Raw genomic sequence first — 19,078 nt, forward strand, 5'->3', positions numbered from 1 at the left:
CTATACCAGGGAAATTGTAGTCTCCCACGACAACAACCCTATTTTTCCTGCACCTATCCAGTATCTCCTGACCTATCCGTTCTTCCACTTCCCTCGGGCTGTTGGGGGGCCTGTAGTATACCCCCAACATAGTGACTGCGCCCTTCCTGTTTCTAAGCTCCACCCAGAGTGACTCGTTACACGACCCCTCTGAATTGTCCTCCCTCTTAAATGATCCCAGCGTGTCTGCCTCAACCACCTTGCTTGGTAGTGCATTCCAGGCCCCCACCACCCTCTGTGTAAAATACGTCCCCCGCATATCTGTATAGAACCTTGCCCCCCCTTACCTTGAACTTGTGACCCCTTGTGTTTGTTATTTCTGACCTGGGAGAAAGCTTCCAACTGTTCACCCTATCTATGCCCTTCATAATTTTATAAACTCCCATTTGGTCGCCCCTCAACCTCCGTCTTTCCAGGGAGAACAACCCTAGTTTACTCAATCTCTCCTCATAGCTAATACCCTCCATACCAGGCAACATCCTGGTAAACCTTTTCTGCACTCTCTCCAAAGCCTCCACATCCTTCTGGTAGTGTGGCGACCAGAACTGGGCGCAGTATTCCAGAGGTGACCTAACCAACATCGTATGCCAACTCTTATACTCTGTGTCCTGTCCAATAAAGGCAAGCATGCCATATGCCGCCTTCACCACCTTTTCCACCTGCGCTGCCACCTTTAAGGATCTGTGGACTTGCACACCCAGATCCCTCTGTGTGTCTATACTCCTGATGGTTCTGCCATTTATTGTATAGCTCCCCCCTGCATTAGATCTACCAAAATGCATCACTTCGCATTTATCTGGATTAAATTCCATCTGCCATTTCTCCGCCCAATTTTCCAGCCTATCTATATCCTGCTGTATTCTCTGACAATGTTCATCACTATCCGCAACTCCAGCAATCTTTGTGTCATCCACAAACTTACTAATCAGACCAGCTACATCTTTTTCCAAATCATTTATATATATCACAAACAGCAGAGGTCCCAGTACAGAGCCCTGCGGAACACCACAAGTCACTGACCTCCAATCAGAAAAAGACCCCTCCACTGCTACCCTCTGTCTTCTATGGCCAAGCCAGTTCTGTATCCATCTAGCTAGTTCACCTTTTATCCCGTGAGATTTAACCTTTTGCACCAGCCTGCCATGAGGGACCTTGTCAAATGCTTTACTAAAATCCATGCAGACGACACCCACGGCCCTTCCCTCGTCAATCATTTTTGTCACCTCCTCAAAAAACACAACCAAATTTGTGAGGCATTACCTCCCTCGTACAAAGCCATGTTGTCTATCGCTAATTAGATGTTCAGTTCTAAATGTGTATAGATCCTATCTCTAAGAATCTTCTCCAACAATTTCCCTACCACGGACTTCAATCTCACTGGCCTATAATTACCCGGGTTATCCTTGCTACCCTTCTTAAATAACGGGACCACATTTGCTATCCTCAATTCCTCTGGGACCTCACCTGTGTCCAATGAAGCAACAAGGATTTCTGTTAGAGGCCCAGCAATTTCATCTCTTGTCTGTCTCAGTAATCTAGGACAGATGCCATCTGGCCCTGGGGATTTGTCTACCTTAATGCTTCCTAAAACACCTAACACTTCCTCCCTTGTAATTGCGATTTGTTCAAACGGGTCTGCACATCCCTCTGAGACACTACCAATCAACGTGTCCCTCTCCTTTGTGAATACTCATACAAAGTATTCATTTAGGATCTCACCTACTTCCTCGGGTTCTAAGCATAATTCCCCTCCTTTGTGTTTGAGAGATCCGACTCTTTCTCTGACAACCTTCTTGTTCCTAACGTATGTATAAAATGCCTTAGGATTCTCCATAATCCTGTCTGCCAAGGACATTTTGTGACCCCTTTTTGCCCTTCTAACTCCCTGTTTGAGTTCTTTTCTACTTTCTCTGTATTCCTCCAGTGCTTCATCTGTTTTTAGCTGCCTGGACCTTATGTATGCCTCTTTTTTCTTTTTGATTAGACCCGCAATTTCTCTGGTTATCCACGGTTCTCGAATCCTACCTTTCCAGTCCTCCCTTTTTACAGGCACATGCCTGTCCTGCACTTCTATCAATTGCTCCTTAAAAGACTCCCACATGCCAGATGTGGATTTACTCTCGAACAGCCTCTTCCAATCAACAGCCACCAAACCCTGCCTAATCCGGCTGTAGTTAGCCTTCCCCCAATTCAGCACCTTACCCATAGGGCAACACTCATCCTTTTCCATGACTATCTGAAAGTTTACAGAATTGTGGTCACTGTTCGCCACATGTTCCCCCACTGAAACTTTGATGACCTGACCGGGCTCATTCCCCAGTACTAGCCCCCTCTCTAGTTGGACTATCAACATATTGTTCCAAAGAACCTTCCTGGACACATTTTACAAATTCCTCCCCATCCGGACCCCCAGTCCTAAGGGATTTCCAGTCTACATAAGGGAAATTAAAGTCTCCCACGACAACCCTATTTTTTCTACACCTGTCCATAATCCCCTTACATATACGTTCCTCAACTTCCCGTGGGCTGTTGGGAGGCCTGCAGCATACCCCCAGCATAGAGCTCTACCCACAGTGTCTCGTTACATGATCGTTCCAAATCGTCCACCCTCTGTACCGCTGTAATATGCTCCCTAACCAGTGTTGCTACTCCCCCACCTCTTCTCTCCCCTCCTCTGTCTCGCCTAAAACACTTGCACCCCGGAATATTCAGCTGCCAGTCCTGTCCTTTTAACCAAGTCTCTGTCACCGCAACCACAGAGGGTGATGACAAACGGCTGCTTTAGTGACTGGAGGCCAATGACCAGTGGCGCATCACAGGGATCCATGCTGAGCCCCCTATTGTTCATCATTTATGTAAATGATGTTGATGACTATGTGGGCGGGTAGCATCAGTAAGTTGCCGATGAGACACAGATTGGCTGGGAAGTTGCAGGAAGTTACTTGAGTTGCTTGAGGGGCGGCACGGTAGCACAGTGGTTATCACTGCTGCTTCACAGCTCCAGGGTCCCGGGTTCGATTCCCGGCTCGGGTCACTGTCTGTGTGGAGTTTGCACATTCTCCTCGTGTCTGCGTGGGTTTCCTCCGGGTGCTCCGGTTTCCTCCCACAGTCCAAAGATGTGCGGGTTAGGTTGATTGGCCAGGTTAAAAATTGCCCCTTAGAGTTCTGAGATGCGTAGGTTAGCGGGATTAGCGGGTAAATATGTGGGGGCAGGGCCTGAGTGGGATTGTGGTCGGTGCAGACTCGATGGGCCGAATGGCCTCCTTCTGCACTGTAGGGTTTCTATGATTTCTATGATTGCAGGAAGATATAGTAGAGATGGTCAAATAGGCAGATAGGTGGCAGATGGAATTTAACGCTGTGAAGTGTGAGGTGATGCACTTTGGCAGGAATAATTTGACAAGGAAGTATACGATGAAAGGTCTGACACTGGCAAGTTCCGAAGAACAAAGAGACCTTGGCATGTTTGTCCATAAATCTCTGTTGGCAGAAAGGCAGGTTAACAGGGTGATTGAAAAAAGGCATATGGCACACTCGCCTTTATCAATCAGGATGTAGATTACAAAAGCAGAGAAGTTATGGTGGAACCTTGGTGAGGCCACAGCTGGAGTACTGTGTGCAGTTCTGCTCGCCACATTACAGGAAGGATGTGAACACATCGGAAGGAGTGCAGAGGCGATTGACTAGGATGTTGCCTGGGATGGAACATCTAAGTTATAAAGAGAGGTTTGATAGGCTTGGGTTGTTTTCTCTGTCATGGTGTGGAGATGCCGGCGTTGGACTGGAGTAAGCACAGTAAGAGTTTTAACAACACCAGGTTAAAGTCCAACAGGTTTATTTGGTAGCAAATGCCACTAGCTTTCGGAGCGTGCTGCTCCTTCATCAGGTGGAGTGGGAGATGTGCTCACAAACGGGGTATGCAGAGACACAAACTCTGTAGCAGAGAAGACTGAGGGGCGACTTGATTGAGATGCTCAAGATTGAGGGGCATGGACAGGGTGAATAGGGAGCAGTTGTTCCCCTAAGTTGAAGGGTCAGTTACGAGGGGACACAAGTTAAAAGTGAGGGGTGGGAGGTTTTGGGGGAATTTGAGGAACTAGTTTTTTACCCAGTGAGTGTTGATAGTGCATTCCAGACTAAGGCGGGAGGGAGGCTTTTGACAAGGTACCGTACCGCATGGTAGGTTGTTGCATAAAGTTAAATCTCACGGGATCCAAGGTGAGGTATCTAAATGGATACAAAATTGGTTTCTTGACAGAATAAGAGTTTTAACAACACCAGGTTAAAGTCCAACAGGTTTATTTGGTAGCAAATGCCATTAGCTTTCGGAGCGCTGCTCCTTCGTCAGATGGAGTGGAAATCTGCTCTCAAACAGGGCACAGAGACACAAAATAAAGTTACAGAATACTGATTAGAATGCGAATCTCTACAGCCAACCAGGTCTTAAAGATAAGACCTGGCTGGCTGTAGAGATTCGCATTCTAATCAGTATTCTGTAACTTGATTTTGTGTCTCTGTGCCCTGTTTGAGAGCAGATTTCCACTCCATCTGACGAAGGAGCAGCGCTCCGAAAGCTAATGGCATTTGCTACCAAATAAACCTGTTGGACTTTAACCTGGTGTTGTTAAAACTCTTACTGTGTTTACTCCAGTCCAACGCCGGCATCTCCACATCATTCTTGACAGAAGCCAGAGGATGGCTGTAGAGAGTTGTTTTTCAAACTGGAGGTCTGTGACCAGCGGTGTGCCTCAGGGATCAGTGCTGGGCCCACTGTTATTTGTCATTTATATTAATGATTTGGATGAGAATATAGGGGGCATGGTTAGTAAGTTTGCAGATGACACCAAGATTGGTGGCATAGTGGACAGTGAAGAAAGTTTATCTCCAATTGCAACGGGATCTTGGTCAATTGGACCAGTGGGCTGATGAATGGCAGATGGACTTTAATTTAGACAAATGCAAGGTGATGGATTTTGGTAGATTGAACCAGGGCAGGACTTACTCAGTTAATGGTAGGGCATTGGGGAGAGTTAGAGAACAAAGAGATCTAGGGGTACAGGTTCATAGCTCCTTGAAAATGGAGTCACAGGTGGACAGAGTGGTGAAGAAGGCATTCGGCATGCTTGGTTTCATCGGTCAGAACATTGAATACAGGAGTTGGGACGTCTTGTTAAAGTTGTACAAGACGTTGGTAAGGCCACACTTGGAATACTGTGTGCAATTCTGTTCACCCTATTATAGAAAGGGTATTATTAAACTAGAAAGGGTATTATTAAACTAGAAAGAGTGCAGAAAAGATTTACTCGGATGCTACCGGGACTTGATGGATTGAGTTATAAGGAGACTGGGACTGGGACTTTTTTCTGTGGAGCATAGGAGGCTGAGGGGTGACCTGATAGAGGTCTATAAAATAATGAGGGGCATAGACAAGGTAGATAGTCAATATCTTTTCCCAAAGGTAGGGGAGTCGAAAACTAGAGGGCAGAGGTTTAAGGTGAGAGGGGAGAGATACAAAAGTGTCCAGAGGGGCAATTTTTTCAGAGGGTGGTGAGTGTCTGGAACAAGCTGCCAGAGGTAGTAGTAGAGGCGGGTACAATTTTATCTTTTAAAAAGCATTTAGATAGTTACATGGGTACGATGGATATAGAGGGATATGGGCCAAATGCGGGCAATTGGGATCAGCTTAGGGGTTTTTAAAAAAAGGGCAGCATGGACAAGTTGGGCCGAAGGGCCTATTTCCATGCTGTAATCCTCTCTGACTCTATGACCTCATATCCTTTATGAAGTACCTTCGCACGCCAGAATGTTCTTGGCTATGGGCCATGTGTTGGCAAGTGGGATTAGGTGGTCAGCTCAGGGCCTTTCATACGTCGGTGCGGACTCTGCACTGTAGTGAAACACTGAAACGTAGAAGATAGGAACAGGAGGAGGCCATTTGGCCCTTCAAGCCTGCTCCACCATTCAATACGATCATGGCTGATCATCCAACTCTATATCCTAATCCTGCTTTTTCCCCATAACCTTTGATTCCATTCGCCCCAAGTGTTATATCCAGCTCCATCTTGAATACATTCAATGTTTTGCATCAACTACTTCCTGTGGTAATGAATTCCATGGGCTCACCACAATTTTGATCAAGAGGGAGATCAGGGGAAATGTTAGGGGGAAGTTGTTCACACACAGGGTGGTGGGCGAGTGGAATCGGCTGCCATCAGTGGTGGTGGAGGCGAACTCGATAGGGTCTTTTAAGAGACTCCTGGATGAGTACATGGAGCTTAATAGGATGGAGGGTTATAGGTAGGTCTAGAAGGTAGGGATGTGTTCGGCACAACTTGTGGGCCGAAGGGCCTGTTTGTTCTGTAGTTTTGCTATGTTTCTAAATGTCTCCTCAGTTCTGTCCTATATGGTGTACCCTGAATTCTCAGATTGTGACCCCTGGTTCTGGACTCTCCCACCAGTGGGAATATCGTCCCTGCATCTATCCTGTCTCGTCCTGTTAGAATTTTATAAGGCTCTATGAGATTCCCACTCCTTCGTCTGAACTCCAGCGAGAGCAATCTTAATCTAGTCAATCTCTCCTCATACATCAGTCCAGCCATCCACGGAATCAGCCTGGTAAGCCTTCGTTGCACTCCCTCGAGAGACCAAAACTGCACTCACTACTCTAGGTGTGGCTTCACCAAGGCCCTATATAATTGCAACATCCCTGCTGCTGTCCTGGAAACCTCTCGCAATGAAGGCCAACATGCCACTTGCCGCCTTTACCGCCTGCTGCACCTGCATGCTTACCTTCAGTGACTGGTGCAGAAGAACACCCAGGTCCCTCTGCACACTCCCCTCTCCCAATTTACAGCCATTCAGGTAGTAATCTGCCACGTTGTTTTTGCTTCCAAAGTGAATAACCTCACATTTATCCAAACTATACTGCATCTGCTATTGATTTGTCCATTCACCCAACCTGTCCAGATCATTCTGAAAGATTTTTGCATCCACATCACAGCTCACCCTCCCACCCAACTTGGTGTCATCTGCAAAATTTGAGATGTTACATTTTGTTCCCTCATCCAAATCATTAATATATATTGTGAATAGCTGGGATCCCAGCACCGATCCCTGTGGCACCCCACGAGTTACTGCCTGCCAATTTGAAAAGCACCCTTTAATTCCTGCTCTTTGTTTCCTTTCTGCCAACCAGTTTTCTCTCAATGCACGTCCCCCAATCCCATGCGCTTTAATCTTACATGATAATCTCTTGTGCAGGACTTTGTCAAATGTTTTCTGAAAATCCAAATATACCACATCGACTGGTTCCCCCTTGTCAATGTTACTAGTTACATCTTCAAAGAATTCCAACAGATTTGTCAAGCATGATTTCCCTTTTATAAATCTATGCTGACTCTGTCTGATCCTGCCACTGCTTTCTAAATGCTCTGCTATAAAGTCCTTGATAATGGATTCGAGAATTTTCCCACTACTGATGATAAGCTTACTGGTCCACAATTCCCTGTTTTCCCCCTACCTCCGTTTTTGAATATTGGAGTGACATCAGCTGCCCTCCAATCTGCAGCCACTGTTCCAGAGTCTATAGAATCCTGGAAGATGACCACCAATGCATCCACTATTTCTTGAGCCACTTAAGTACTCTAGGATGTAGATATATTAGTATGTAGTATTCTGTGATTCTGAAGACAAATTATGAATTAGGCAGGAGAGTTAATTTGTCGCAGCTGATGTTGGTCAAGTCCACATTTGACATGTGGGGGTTGTTTGAAGACTTACTGATCAGAGTTCAGGACCGGCATGTTCTCGTAAGGAGAAAGGACAAGGATGATAAGGTAAGGGATCCTTCGATAGCAAGAGAGGTTGTGAATTTAGTTAAAAGGGGGGAGAAAAAGCATCTGTAAGGTTTAGGAACCTAAAATCGGGCAGGGCCCGTGAGGAAATTAAAGGAAGCAGGAAATAGGGAGAACAACAGGGGTGTCCATGAAATGACCTTGGCAAATAGGGTTAAAGAGAATCCGAAGGCATTTTATACACATTACAAAATACATAGGTGGGCGGCAGGGTAACACAGTAGTTAGCACTACTGCCTTGTAGCGCCAGGGACCTGTGTTCAATTCCGCCCTCGGGTCTCTGTCTGTGTGGAGTTTGCTCATTCTCCCCGTTTCTGCATGGGTTTCCTCCGGGTGCTCCATTTCCTCCCACTCTCCAAAGATGTGTGAGTTAGGTTGATTGACCATGCTAAATTGCCCTTAGTGTCAGGGGGACTAGCTAGGGTCAATACATGGGGTTATGGGGATCGGGTTTGGATGGGATTGTGATCGATGCAGACTTAGAAACATAGAAAAACTACAGCACAAACAGGCCCTTCGGCCCACAAGTTGTGCCGAACAGATCCCTACCTTCCAGACCTACCTATAACCCGCCATCCTATTAAGCTCCATGTACTCATCCAGGAGTCTCTTAAAAGACTCTATTGAGTTCGCCTCCACCACCACTGACGGCAGCCGATTCCACTCGCCCACCACCCTCTGTGTGAAAAACTTACCCCAAACATTTCCCCGGTACCTACCCCCCAGCACCTTAAACTTGTGTCCTCTCGGAGCAGACATTTCCACCCTGGGAAAAAGCCTCTGAGAGTCCACCTGATCTATGCCTCTCAACATCTTATACACCTCTATCAGGTCTCCTCTCATCCTTCGTCTCTCCAAGGAGAAAAGACCGAGCTCCCTCAGCCTATCCTCAGAAGGCATGCCACTCAGTCCAGGCAACATCCTTGTAAATCTCCTCTGCACCCTTTCAATCTTTTCTACATCCTTCCTATAGAGAGGCGACCAGAACTGAGCACAGTACTCCAAGTGGGGTCTGACGAGGGTCTTATATAGCTGCATCATTATCCCCGGAGTCCTAAACTCAATTCCTCGATTGATAAAGGCCAGCACACCATACGCCTTCTTAACCACCTCCTCCACCTGTGGGGCCGATTTCAGATTCCTATGGACCCGGACCCCAAGGTCCTTCTGATCCTCTACAGTACTAAGAGTCCATTCCTTTATATTGTACTCCTTCATCCCATTTGACCTACCAAAATGGACCACGACGCATTTAGAATCATAGAATCATAGAAACCCTACAGTGCAGAAGGAGGCCATTCGGCCCATCGAGTCTGCACCGACCACAATCCCACCCAGGCCCTACCCCCACATATTTACTTGCTAATCCCTCTAACCTACGCATCTCAGGACTCTAAGGGGCAATTTTTAACCTGGCCAATCAACCTAACCCGCACATCTTTGGACTGTGGGAGGAAACCAGAGCACCCGGAGGAAACCCACGCAGACACGAGGAGAATGTGCAAACTCCACACAGACAGTGACCCGAGCCGGGAATTGAACCCGGGACCCTGGAGCTGTGAAGCAGCAGTGCTAACCACTGTGCCACCGTGCCGCCCACTTATCTGGGTTGAAGTCCATCTGCCACTTGTCCGCCCAGTCTTGCATCCTGTCTATGTCCCTCTGTAACTTCTGACATCCCTCCAGACTATCCACAACCCCACCAACCTTCGTGTCGTCGGCAAACTTACCAACCCATCCCTCCGCTTCCTCATCCAGGTCATTTATGAAAATGACAAACAGCAAGGGTCCCAGAACAGATCCCTGGGGCACACCACTGGTGACTGACCTCCATTTAGAAAAAGACCCATCTATGCCCACTCTCTGCCTCCTTTGGGACATCGATGGTAGTCATGATGTGGAGATGCCGGCGTTGGACTGGGGTAAGCACAGTAAGAAGTCTCACAACACCAGGTTAAAGTCCAACAGGTTTATTTGGTAGCAAATACCATAAGCTTTCGGAGCAATGCTCCTTCGTCAGATGGAGTGGTCTCTGTTCTCAAACAGGGCACAGACACAGAAATCAAATTGCAGAATACTGATTAGAATGCAAATCTCTACAGCCAGGCTGGCTGTAGAGATTTGCATTCTAATCAGTATTCTGTAATTTGATTTCTGTGTCTGTGCCCTGTTTGAGAACAGAGACCACTCCATCTGACGAAGGAGCATTGCTCCGAAAGCTTATGGTATTTGCTACCAAATAAACCTGTTGGACTTTAACCTGGTGTTGTGAGACTTCTTACTGTCCTTTGGGACAGCCAGTTCTGGATCCACAGGGCAGCAGCCCTTTGGATCCCATGCCCTCTCACTTTTTCTAGAAGCCTTGCATGGGGGACCTTATCGAACGCCTTGCTAAAATCCATAGAAACCACATCTACCGCCTTCCCTTCGTCAATGTGTTTGGTCACATTTTCGAATAACTCCACCAGGCTCGTAAGGCACGACCTGCCCTTGACAAAGCCATGCTGAGTATTCTTGAGCACACTAAACCTCTCTAAATGCTCATATATCCTGTCCCTCAGGATCTTCTCCATCAGTTTACCAACCACTGAGGTTAGACTCACCGGTCGGTAATTTCCTGGGCTATTCCTATTCCCCTTCTTGAAAATAGGAACCACATCCGCAATCCTCCGGCACCTCTCCCATCTCCATCAACGACACGAAGATCATCGCAAGAGGCTCTGCAATCTCTTCCCTCGCCTCCCACAGTAACCAGGGGTACATCCCATCCAGACCTGGCGACTTATCTATCTTGATGCCATTCAAAGATTCCAGCACAACCTCTTAAAGTCCACATACTCAATCTTTTCAGTCCACCGCAAGCCCACAGTACATCTACCCAGTCCTTCTCCTCTGTGAAAACCGAGGCAAAATACTCATTGAGCACCTCTGCCGTTTCTACTGGTTCCGTACAGACTTTCCCGCCTTCACCTTTTATAGGCCCTATTCCATCACGTCTCATCCTTTTACTCTTCACATATTTATAGAACGCCTTAGGGTTCTCCTTAATTCTACCTGCCAGGGCCTTCTCGTAACCCCTTCTAGCTCTCCTAATTTCCTTCTTTAGTCCCTTCCTACAAGCCGTATACTCTTCTGAATCCCTATCTTCGCCAAGCTCTCTGGGCCTTTTGTACGCTTTCCTTTTCTTCTCGACTAGGTCCGGCACAGCTTTCGTGCACCACGGTTCCTTTAACCGACCAACACCTCCCTGTCTGCTCGGAACGTTGTCCTGTAGAACTCCTACGGCACGGTAGCACAGTGGTTAGCACTGCTGCTTCACAGCTCCAGGGTCCCGGGTTCGATTCCCGGCTCGGGTCACTGTCTGTGTGGAGTTTGCACATTCTCCTCGTGTCTGCGTGGGTTTCCTCCGGGTGCTCCAGTTTCCTCCCACAGTCCAAAGATGTGCGGGTTAGGTTGATTGACCAGGTTAAAAATTGTCCCTGAGATGCGTAGTTAGAGGGATTAACGGGTAAATATGTGGGGGTAGGGCCTGGATGGGATTGTGGTCGGTGCAGACTCGATGGGCCAAATGGCCTCCTTCTGCACTGTAGGGTTTCTATGATTTCTATGATGATTTCTAACTCTTGACAGACATTCTTTGAAAAACTGCCACCTCTCTTCAGTACATTTCCCCGAGAATACCTCCTTCCAATTTACTCCTCTAATTTGCTGTCTAATGTCTTCATATTTCCTCTTACTCCATATAAACGCTTTCCTAGCTTGCCTGATCCTCTCTTTTTCCAATGCAAGCATAAAGGAGATAGAGTTATGATCGCTATCCCCAAGATGCTCTCCCACTGAGAGATCTGACATCTGTCCAGGTTCATTGGTCAGTATCAGATCAAGTACAGCCTCTCCTCTTGTAGTCTTGTCCACATGCTGTGTCAGGAAACCCTCCTGAACACACCTAACGAACTCTTCCCCATCCAATCCCCTTACCCTAGGGATATTCCAATCTATGTTTGGGAAATTAAAGTCTCCCATCACAACAACTGTGCTATTACTGCATCTCTCCAGGATCTGTTTCCCTATCTGCTCCTCCACTTCCCTGTTACTATTGGGCAGCCTATAGAAAACTCCCAGCAAAGTGACTTGATGGGCCTACTGGCCTCCTTCTGCACTGTATGATTCTATGATTCTATGATTCTAAGGAGATAACTAGAGAGAGTGTAGGACCACAAGGCTAAATGAGGAACTTGTGCTTGGAAGCAGAGGATGTGGGCGAGATCCTAAATTAGTACTTCGTGTCAGTATTCACCAAGGAGAAGGACATGGGCGATAGTGAGATTACTGTGGAGCATGCCAAAATTCTTGGTCATTTTGAGATCAAGAAAGAACTAGTGTTGGATCTCTTAAAGAGCATTAAGAAAGATAAGTCCTCAGAGGCTGAAGGAATCTACCCCAGGTTATTGAGAGAGGCAAGAGAAAAGATTTGTCAGAGCAGCTGCAGAGCATTCTCAAGGGGGAGGGTGAAGAGCCAAAAGTCATTGTGCACGTTGGCACAAATGATCTAAATAGAAATAGGAATGAGGCCTGAGGAGTTATTATAGAGAGCTCGGAGAAAGGTTAAGAAACAGGACCTCGAGGGTGCTAACCTCTGGATTACTTCCAGTGCCAGATGTGAGTGAGGGTAAGAACAGGAGAATATGACCGATGAATGCGTGGCTCAAGAATTGGTGCAGGGGTCAGGGATTCACATGCTTAGATCATTGGAATCTTTTCTGGGACAGAGGTGACCTGTTTAAGAGGGATGGGTTGCTCTGAACTGGAGGGGGACCAATATCCTGAGGGGCAGGTTTGTTAGTTTATTTTGTTCTTTTGTTGGACATGGGCGTTGCCCATCTCTTATTACCCATGGGCAAGTGAGAGTCAACCACATTGCTGTGACTCTGGAGTCACATGTAGGCCAGACCAGGTAAGGACAACGGATTCCCTTCCTTAAAGAGCATAAGTGAATCAGATGGGTTTTTCTCACAATTGACAATAGTTTTATAGTTATCAGTGGATTCTTAATTCCAGATTTTTTTTTTAAGTGAATTCAAATAGCACCATCTGCCGTGGCAGGATTCGAACCGACGTTACCAAAACATTAGCTGGGTTTCTGGATTAAGAGTCTAGTCATAATACCACTAGGCCATCACCTCCCCAAGGAAGGGTTTAAATTAGATTTGCGGGGGTGGGGTGGAATCCTCAGCAGCAGGGAAGCAAATGAGGGGCTGAAAGGAGATGCAGTACTCAGCAATGATGAGCTGAATAGACATGTTAGGCCAGAGCTCGATGTGGAAATGCCGGCGTTGGACTGGGGTAAACACAGTAAGAAGTCCAACAGGTTTATTTGGTAGCAAAAGCCACACAACAGAGCACGGCAGGGAACCTGGAAAACCTGTTGGATTAAATTGCATCACTTTCAATGCAAGGGGGCTGACAGGTAAGGCTGATGAACTTGGCATAGATAGATACATGGGACTGGAATATTGTAGCCATAATTGAAACATGGCTAAGGAAGAGACAGGACTGACAGCTTAATGTTCCAGGGGAGAGGTGCTTTAGGCGGGAAAGAGAGGGTGCCGGGGCAGCAGGGGAGTTGCATTTTTGATTAAGGGGAGCATCACGGCAGTATTCAGATTAGAAAACCGGGGGATCATTCAGTGAGGCTTAGTGGGTGGAACTAAGAAATAATAAGGGGATGGTGACCTTATTGGGGTCGTATTATAGCCCCGAAATAGTTAACGGGAACTAGAAAAAGAAATGTGCAGGGAGATTGGGGAGACGTACAGGATTTTAATTTTCCTAATGTAGAGGATTTTAATTTTCCGAACATAGACTGGGACTGCCATATGGATTAAAGGCTGAGATGGGGTGGAATTGTTGACAGAGCAAAGAAAATTACAGCACAGGAGCAGGCCCTTTGGCCTCCAAACCTGCATTGACCATGCTGCCTGACTGAAGTAAAACCCCTTAGCCTTCCGGGGACCATATCCCTCTATTCCCATACTATTCATGTACTTGTCCAGACGCCCTTTAAAAGTCATTATCGTATCTGCTTCCACTGCCTCCCATGGCAGCGAATTCCAGACACCCTCTGTGTAAAAAAAACTTTTGCCTCGTACATCTCCTTTAAACCTTGCCCCTCACACCTTAAACCTGTGCCCCCTAGTAATTGACTGTTCCACCCTCCGAAAAAGCTTCTGACTATCCACTCTGTCTATGTCTCTCATAATCTTGTAGACTTCTATCAGGTCACCCCTCAATCTTCGTTGTTCCAATGAGAACAAACCAAGTTTCTCCAACCTCTCCTCATAGCTAATGCCCTCCAGGCTAACACCAGGCAGCATCCTGGTAATCTTTTCTGTACCCTCTCCAAAGCTTTCACATCTTTCTGGTAGTGTGGTGACTAGAATTGAACACCATATTCCAAGTGTGGCCTAACTAATGTTCTATAAAACTGCAACATGATTTGCCAATTTTTAAACTCAATGCCCCGGCCGATGAAGGCAAGCATATCGTATTCTTCTTGACTACCTTCTCCACCTGCATTGCCACTTTCAGTGACCTGTGTACCTGTACACTCCGATCCCTCTGCCTATCAATACTCTGAAGTGTTCTGTCATTTACTGTATATTTCCCATCTGTATTAGACCTTCCAAAATGCATTGCCTCACATTTGTCCGGATTAAACTCCATTGCCATCTCTCCGCCCAAGTCTCCGACTGATCTAAATCCTGCTGTATCCTCTGATGGTCCTCATAGCTATCCGCAATTCCATCAACCTTTGTGTCGTCCACAAACTTAGTAATCAAACCAGTTACATTTTCCTCCAAATCATTTGTATATATTGCAAACAACAAAGGTCCCAGCACTGATCCATGAGGAATGCCATTTGTCACAGCCCTCCATTCAGAAACGCACCCTTCCACTGCTACCCTTTGTCTTCTATGACTGAGTCAGTTCTGTATCCACCTTGCAGCTCAACCCTGATCCTGTGTGACTTCACCTTCTGTACCAGTCTTGCAGAGAACATCAAGACTGACACTAAGAGTTTCTATAGATATGTGAAGAGAAAGGTTGGTGAAGACCAATGTAGGTCCAATACAGACAGACATGGGGGAATGTATAATAGGGGACAAAGGAATGGCCGAGCAATTGAAAACGTACTTTGGTTCTGTCTTCACAAAAAGAGGACACAAATCAAATGCCAGAAATGTTGGAAAATGCAAGATTTAGTGAGAGGGAAGAACTGAGGGATATCAATATTAGTAGAGAAATGGTGCTGGGAAAATTATTGGGATTGAAGGCGGATAAATCCCCGGGACCTGATAATCTACATCCCAGAGTATTGAAGGAAGTGGCTCTACAAATAGTGGATGCATTGGTGGTCATCTTCCAGGATTGTATAGACTCTGGAACAGTCCCTGCAGATTGGAGAGTAGCTAATGTCACTCCAATATTCAAAAAAGGAGGTCGAGCAAAAACAGGGAATTATAGACCGGTAAGCTTATCATTGGTAGTGGGGAAAATTCTTGAGTCCATTGTCAAGGACTTTATAGCAGTGGCAGGATTAGACAGAGTCAGCATGGATTTATGAAGGGGAAATCATGCTTGACAAATCTGTTGGAATTCTTTGAAGATGTAACTAGTAACGTTGACAAGGGGGTGCCAGTCGATGTGGTATATTTGGACTTTCAGAAAGCGTTTGACGAAGTCTTGCACAAAAGATTATTGCACGAGATTAAAGCGAATGGGATTGGGGAAAGTCCATTGAGATGGATAGAAAACTGGTTGGCAGAGAGGAAACGAAGAGTAGGAATTAAAGGGTGCTTTTCAAATTGGCAGGCAGTAACTAGTGGGGTGCAACAGGGATCGGTGCTGGGACCGCAGCTATTCACAATCTATATTAATGATTTGGATGAGGGAACAAAATGTAACATCTCAAAGTTTGCAGATGATACCAAGTTGGGTGGGAGGGTGAACTGTGACGAGGATGCAGAGATCCTTTGGAATGATCTGGACAGGTTGGGTGAGTGGGCTAATCAGTGGCAGATGCAGTTTAATTTGGATAAATGTGAGGTTATGCACTTTGGAAGCAAAAACAACGTGGCAGATTACTACCTGAACGGCTGTAAATTGGGAGAGGGGAGTGTGCAGCAGGACTTGGGTGTTCTTCTGCACCAGTCACTGAAGGTAAGCATGCAGGTGCAGCAGGCGGTAAAGAAGGCAAATGGCATGTTGACCTTCATTGCGAAAGGTTTCGAGTACAGTAGCAGGGATGTGTTGTTGCAATTATACAGGGCCTTGGTGAAGCCACACTTGGAGTATTGTGTGCAGTTTTGGCCTCCTTTTCTGAGGAAGGATGTTCTTGCTCTCGAGGGAGTGCAGCGAAGGTTTACCGGGTGGATGCCGGGACTGATATATGAGGGGAGATTGACTCGGTTAGGATTGTTTTGGCTGGAGTTCAGATGAATGAGGGGGGATTTCGTAGAGACTTATAAAATTCTTAGAGGACTAAACAGGGTAGATGCAGGGAGGATATTCCCGATGGTGGGCGAGTCCAGGACCAAGGATTACAGTCTGAGGATTTGGGGTAGACCATTTAGGACGGAGGTGAGGTGACATTTCTTCACCCAAGGAGTGGTGAGCCTGTGGAATTCATTACCACAGGAAGTAGTTGATGCCAAAACATTGAATGTATTGAAGAGGCGGCTGGATATAGCACTTGGGACGAATGGGAAAAAGCAGGATTAGGCTCGTGAGTTAGATGATCAGCCATGATTGTAATGAATGGCAGAGCAGGCTCGAAAGGCCAAATGGCCTCCTACTGTTCCTATCTTCTATGTTTCTATGAGGGACCTTGTCAAAGGCCTCACTGAGGTCCATGTAGACAACATCCACTGCCCTTCCCTCATCAATCATCTTCGTCACTTCCTCTAAAAACTCGATCAAGCCAGTGAGACACGACCTCCCTGTCACAAAACCATGTTTCCTCTCGCTAATATGTCCGCTTATTTCCAAGTGGGAGTAAATCCTGTCTCGAATAATCCTCTCCAATTATTTCCCTACCACTGACGTAAGGCTCACTGGCCTGTAATTACCTGAAATTAAGTGTGTCCAGGAAAGTTTCTTTCCGCAGTATATGTAGGGTCCTACTCAGGGAAGGGCAAAACTTGACCTACTCTTGGGAAATAGGGCAGGGCAAGTAACTGAGGTGGGGGACCACTTTGGGACCAGTGACCATAGTTCTATTAATTTTAAAATAGTTATGGAAAGGGATAAAACTGGTCCACAGGTGCAAGTTTTAAATTGGGGCAAGGTGAATTTTGATACAATTAGACAGGAGCTTGCAAGGGTTGATTGGAGGAGCTTGTTTGAGGGCAGAAAGACATGATGACTTGGGAACCTGGGAAAGTTACTGACGATATCTTGGGGACAGTTGGCATTACAGTAGAGGGAGGTGATGGACGTATTAAAATGTATGAAGGTGGATAGTTCTCCTGGCCCTGACTGCGTGAGGCTAGAGAAGAAATTGTGGGAGCCCTGGCTGAGATAGTTCATAGAAATCATAGAAACCCTACAGTACAGAAAGAGGCCATTTGGCCCATCGAGTCTGCACCGACCACAATCCCACCCAGGCCCTACCCCCATATCCCTCCACATTTTACCCGCTAATCCCTCTAATCTACACATCCCAGGACACTAAGGGGCTATTTGAGCATGGCCAATCAACCTAACCCGCACATCTTTGGACTGTGGGAGGAAACCGGAGCACCCGGAGGAAACCCACGCAGACACGAGGAGAATGTGCAAACTCCACACAGACAGTGACCCAAGCCGGGAATCGAACCCCCGGGTCCCTGGAGCTGTGAAGCAGCAGTGCTAACCACTGTGCAAGTTTGCATCACTGTTGGCCACGGCTGAGGTACCAGAAGACTGGAGGGTAGCAAATGTTGTTCCCTTAAGAAAGGCTGCAAAGAAAAACCTGGGAATTATAGACCATGATGTGGAGATGCCGGCGTTGGACTGGGGTAAGCACAGTAAGAAGTCTCACAACACCAGGTTAAAATCCAACAGGTTTATTTGGTAGCAAAAGCCACTAGCTTTCGTCACTTACCTGACGAAGGAGCAGCGCTCCGAAAGCTAGTGGCTTTTGCTACCAAATAAACCTGTTGGACTTGAACCTGGTGTTGTGAGACTTCTTACTGAATTTTTGACCAGTCAGCCTAACAACTGTGGTGGCTAAGAGGATTCTGAGGGAGAAGATATACAGACATTTAGAAAGACAGGGTTTGATTTGGAGTAGTCAGCACGGCTTTGTGCATGGGAGATCATGCCTTCCAAATTACAGTTCTTTGATGACGTGACCAGGAAGGTTGATGAGGGCAGGGCGGTAGACGTAGTCTATATGGACTTCAAAAAGATAAAAGCAAGTTACTGCGGATGCTGGAACTGAAACCGAAAGAGAAAATGCTGAAAAATCTCAGCCGGTCTGGCAGCATCTGTAAGGAGAGGAAAGAGCTGACGTTTCGAGTCCAGATGACCCTTTGTCAAAGCTTCCACCAGGTGCCCTTTGTCAGAGCATCTGGTGGAAACCACGCAGACATGAGGAGAATGTGCAAACTCCACACAGTCACCTGGGTCCTTAGCTCGGTGAGGCAGCAGTGCTAACCGCTGGATCACTGTCAGATCAACCATGATATTAAATGGTGGAACAGACTCGAGGGGCTAAATGGCCTACTCCTGATCCTTGTTCGTATGTCTCCAGAAATATACCTTTGTCCCATTGGTCCCACACATACTCTGACAATCATTCTACAATTTTAGAGTCTTTGTTCCTTTTTGCATTAACCCACTGCTCTATTCTCAGTGATAAACTCTTCCCCTCAGTTTTCCCTTCCTCAGTTCTTCTCTCTATTTTGTTTCTCTACTTTCTGATGAATCTGCGATTTATAATCTTTTTTTCTGTTACCTTTTAATCTCTAACTTTGGATGGCCTTCATTTCCTCCCGTGAGAATGTATCGACTCCACTGGAGTCTCATTGCTCCTTTACTGTTTTGCCAGCCAAGCTTCCTTTCCAGCACACCTGGACCCCGTCTCTTCTGAACTGACTGGCGTCAGCTCTTCTCCACTTCAATCTTTTCATCTCACTTTGTTG

At 46.6% G+C, this 19,078-nt stretch overlaps 1 protein-coding gene across 2 annotated transcripts in view; it reads left to right on the forward strand.

Moving 5' to 3' along the window:
• The window catches only part of cop1 (COP1 E3 ubiquitin ligase), a 304,266-nt gene that overhangs the window by 95,071 nt on the left and 190,117 nt on the right, over window positions 1-19,078 (forward strand). The gene's annotated exons all lie outside the window — the stretch shown is intronic.

This window comes from Mustelus asterias, chromosome 8, assembly GCF_964213995.1.
Source record: "Mustelus asterias chromosome 8, sMusAst1.hap1.1, whole genome shotgun sequence".
In the NCBI taxonomy this organism is placed as follows: domain Eukaryota; kingdom Metazoa; phylum Chordata; class Chondrichthyes; order Carcharhiniformes; family Triakidae; genus Mustelus; species Mustelus asterias.